The 4,947-nt window shown below is 45.6% G+C and overlaps 1 non-coding gene across 1 annotated transcript; it reads right to left on the bottom strand.

Annotated features, from left to right (window-relative positions):
- Positions 1-1,057: 1,057 nt before the first annotated feature.
- LOC125487200 lies at positions 1,058-1,164 on the bottom strand. Its single transcript, XR_007265721.1, has one exon. It is a non-coding gene; the product is annotated as a U6 spliceosomal RNA (small nuclear RNA).
- Between the last annotated feature and the right edge of the window lie 3,783 nt (positions 1,165-4,947).

The following is a 4,947-nucleotide window of genomic DNA, read 5'->3' on the forward strand; positions in this document are numbered from 1 at the left end:
GCTGGCTAGGCAGCATTTATTGTCCATCCCTAATTGCCCAGACGGCAGTTAAGAGTCAACCTCATTGCCGTGGGTCTGGAGTCACATGTGGGCCAGACCAGGTAAGGATGGCAGTTTCTTTCCCTAACGGACATTAGTGAACCAGATGGGTTTTTCCTGACAATCAACAACGGGCTCATGGTCATCGTTAGATTCTTAATTCCAGATATTTATTGAATTCAAATCCCGCCATGGCAGATGATGGAATCCGAACCTGGGTCCTCAGAACATTATCTGGGTCTCTGGATTAACAGCCCAGTGATAATACCACTAGGCTATCGCCTCCCCTGTGCTTATCTAAAAGCCCCTTAAACGCCCCTATCATATCTCCCTCCACCACCCCCTGGCAGCATGTTCCAGGCACCTACCACTCTCTGTGTAAAAAAAAAAGACTTGGCCCTCTCACCTTAAGTGCATTGAAGAAACTGTCTTGGGATCAGGCTTAGCTGCCCAGGTAACACCCCCCGCTGCCACAGGCCGGTGGAAGGATTTGCAGTTTGACCGTTTGGCTATGCTACGGACACACCTTCCTTGACTACCAAGTCCCAGAGTGGGATCCGAACTGGAAGCTTCTGACTCAGAAGCAGGGACACTACCAGATCCATGATGCTGCTTGGCCTGCTGTGTTCATCCAGCTCTGCACCTTGTTGTCTCGGATTCTCCAGCATCTGCAGTTCCTACTATCTTTGATTCAATTTTAGCTACACCTTATCATTATAGAGCTCATAGAACCTCCACCCCCTCAGTGTGGGAGCAGGACATTCAGCCCAACGTGTCCTTACTGACCTCAGAAGACCATCTCACCCAAATCGACCCCCTACCCTATCTCTGCATTTCCCACCTTTCTCGCACATCTTTGGACTGCGGGAGGAAACCGGAGCACCCGGAGGAAACCCACACAGACACGGGGAGAAAGTGCAAACTCCACACAGACAGGCACCCGAGGCTGGAATCGAACCCAGATCCCTGGTGCTGTGAGGCTGCAGTACTAACCACTGAGCTACCGTGCAGCCCTTAAACAAATATAGAATGCTTCACAAATTTGTATGTCATCCATGCGCAGGGGCCATGCTAATCTTCTCTGTATCATTCCAATTTGAGCAGATGTGCTGCGAAAGTGAGCACTAAACTACAAAGTTTCCAAAACACTTTAAATAAAGAATCTGTCACAAAGTATACAGGCCAAAGAGCAACCTCACAGTTTGACACATTCTAATAAAGTATAGGGAAGTAGATTTGTTTATAAAATCACAATTACCGTTTTGAATCTTGATATAGCCCTCTACTAAATGCAGCGCACAGAGCCTCTGGGGCCAAATTGCAGATGGAAAGCCATTATCTCCCATTAATGACCCTGGCCACAGTTATGTTGAATTCATGGTGTCCTTTGTGATGGTCACAGCTAAGGAAGTCACATTTCAGCAAAATCAAATCAAATGAACAGAGAGCAAGGGAAGCCAGACACCGACCTGAAACTGTTGCTAGGAGACATGGCTCCCAATGTGGTGTTGTGAAGAACAGGAATGACACCAGCAGTCTATCTCATCAATGGATTCTCATGGCAACCACCCGACCCTGAGGAGAAATTCTCCACGTTAGGGTCCTCCACAATTCATGAGCAGGACAGCAGAGGATTTAATTTACCCTTTAACTCAACAACTGACATTTGCAAAGCGCCTAAAGCACAGTAAAAAGGTCTCGAGGCATTTCGGAAAGAGAGATTGCCAGTTAAACATTTGACATTGTAAGGAAATATCCAGACTGACGGCCGAAAGCTTGGATTAAGACAGAGGTAGCGTCTTAAAAGGGGAGGGAGAGTTATAGAAGTTTAGGGACAGTATTCCAGAGCCTAAAGACTTTAATGACTGAAGACATAACGTTGGAGTACATTTTGAGTAAAGTGATCTCGTCAACAATTGGAATAAAGATCAATCTAATTGTTTTCTTCTCACAGCGTTCATCGAGGGAGAACAGTGACCTTGGGAGACCAGAAAAACCCACTCTGATTCTCAACAGAGGCACAAGACATTCAGATAACGCCTCTGGGCAACCAGAGAAGATCTCAGCTTATCGTTGCATCAAAAAGAGGACCACGATTGCCTACTCTGTTTTGGAGATTTAATCGTGTGAAGTTTGGTTGCAATATGAAATCATGTGTGGAGGTTTATAAAACATGAGGGGCATACATAAGGTGAATATCAAAGGTCTTTTCCCTAGGGTAGGGGAGTCCAAAACTAGAGGGAATAATTATAAGGTGACAGGAGAAAGATTTAAAAAGGGACCGGGGGGGTGGGGGGTAACTTTTTCACACAAAAGCTGGTTCATATATGGAATAAACTCCTCGAGGAAGTGGAGGGTGCAGGTACAGTTACAACATTTAAAAGACGTTTGGATAAGTATGTGAATAGGAAAAGTTTGGAGGGATATGTGCCAAATGCAGGCAAGTGGGACTAGTTTAGTTTGGGGAGCTTGGTTAGCAAAGACTAGTTGGACCAAAGGGTCTGTTTCCATGCTGTACGATTCTATGACTCTGTGTATATTTGACACTCAGCTGATGCTTAAATCAGGTCTGGTCTCCCTCCCTAAGGGAGGGTATACTTTCATGGATGGAATGGAGGTTCACTTGACCAATTTTGGGGACGGCAGGACTGTCCTGTGAGGAGAGACTGGCTCAACAGGGCCTGTGTTTGCTAGAGTTTGGGAGGATGGCAGGGGCTCTGATTGAAAATGCAAGCAGGACTGGACAGACGAGATGCAGGGAGGAGGTTTTCCTTGGTTGGTGAGTCTAGACACAGTCTCAGGACAAGGGTAGACCATTTAGGACTGAGATGAGGAAAGATTTCTTCCCTCTGAGGGCTAGTATATGTGTGGAATTCTCTACCACAGAGGGTTGTGGAGGCCAACTCACTGAAAAGATTCAAGGGAGAGACTGATACATTTGTATCCCATCCAAGGGTATGGGGAGAAAATGGGAATATAGCTTGAACATAGAGGATCAGCTGGTTATCATTCGGAATGGCAGAGCAGGGCCGAATGGAATACTCCTAGTCAGCAGTTCCTCCAGTTGTGTTACTGGCTGCAGACCTCTGAGATCCGTGTGCGGCCGTGACTTCTAGAAATTTCCACAATCAGCACGATGATGGCGAACGTCGTGTGCAGAATATCAGAGTGGCTACATATCTGTGCAGCTTAGGGAGCATTACCCTGAGGTTCCACATGACTTTCAATCGTGCGATATTTTCCCACAGTTTGCAAACTTTCACCTAGTTCAGTCAATAGTTCAGAGTCCACCTCACCCCCACTCTCCCCCCCCAATAAATCTTATTATGAAATGAGTAACATTGACTCTCTTTGACAAGTGTGAACAATAGATTAACAGAAAGCAAAAAAAACCTTTAAAAACTAGATCTAACATCGTATTCCTACAAAATCTTAGAGTTATAGAATTTTACAGTATAGAAGGAGGCCATTCAACCCATCACGTCTGTACCAGCTCCTGAAAAAGCTGCCCAGCTAGTCCCACGCTCCGGCCCCATCTCCACAGCCCTCTGACTACATCCCTTTCAAATATATATCCAGCTCTCTGTTGAAGCCTCCTATAGAATCCGCCTCCACCACTCTCCCAGGCAGCGCAGTCCAAATCCTAGCAACTCTCTGAGTGAAGAAATTTCTCCTCATCTCACTCGCAGCTCTCTTGCTGCCACCCTCGAAATTGTGACCCCTAGTTACTGACAGCAGAAACAGTATCCTTCTTTACCCTGTCAAAATTGTTCATCATTTTGAACACCTCGATAAGGTTACTTCTCAATCTTCTCTGCTCCAAGGACAATAAGCCCAATCTCTCTGATATTTCCTTCTATCTAAAATCCTTCATTCCTGGTATCGTTCTAGTAACTCAATTCCAAACAAAAAAACCTGATTCAACAAAACTGTCATCCTGGTGAGTAAATTCTAACTATAGGTTCTGTTTTTCATCACTTTCTGCAATTTACAGTGGATTACAGGAATGATAAATAACACTGTAACCAAACCCAGTACAATACTCTAACTCCCACACAACATCAATGCAGCCCTACTTCAGAGGTATGCAGAGAAACTCCCAGATCGCACACCTCCTGGGCCAGAGTACATTATACAACAGTGTACATCACACACTGACCCTGTCTCTCCCAACCACTGTTTCTCTTTCTTACCCTCCTTACTTTATGTTGCTGTCTTCCACATTTTCTCCTACTTTCTCTCTCCCTCACCTTCTCACAATATTATGCTGCTCCCACTCTCTCTTCCTGTCCCTTACTAGCTCTATCTCTCTCTCTCCTCTTCTGCCAGTTACTGGTGAACACCCACTCACTCTCTGTCCTCCTGTTTCTGATGAACATTCTCTCACCTTTCCCTGTTGATTAAAGTTCCCTCTCTCTCTTTTTTTTCCTCAGTTTCTGATTTTTCTTCAAATTTATTCTTTCTTGGGATGTGGGTGCTTTTGGCTGGGCCCAGCATTTATTGTCTGTCCCTAGTTGCCCCTTGAGAAGGTGGGGGTGAGCTGCCTTCTTGAACCACTGCAGTCCTCCTGCTGTGGATTGATCCAAAATGCTTTTGGGGGTGAATTCCAGGGTTTTGGCCCAGCGATAGTGAAGGAGCGACGACATATTTCCAAGTCAAGATGGTCAGGAGCTTGGAGGGGAACTTGTCGGAGGTGGTGTTCCCATCTATTTCCAATCCTCATCTTTCTAGGTGGCAGAAATCATGGGTTTTCAACACTGTCAAAGGATTGTCAAAGAGAGACACAGATAGATATTGAGAGAGAGAGAGAAAGAGAGAGAGATGGGTAGAGAGAGGTGGGTAGAGAGAGAGATGGGTAGAGAGAGAGAGAGAGATGGGAAGAGAGAAAGAGAGAGATGGGAAGAGAGA

Source organism: Rhincodon typus, chromosome 37 (assembly GCF_021869965.1).
Source record: "Rhincodon typus isolate 14 chromosome 37, sRhiTyp1.1, whole genome shotgun sequence".
NCBI classification, from domain to species: Eukaryota; Metazoa; Chordata; class Chondrichthyes; order Orectolobiformes; family Rhincodontidae; genus Rhincodon; species Rhincodon typus.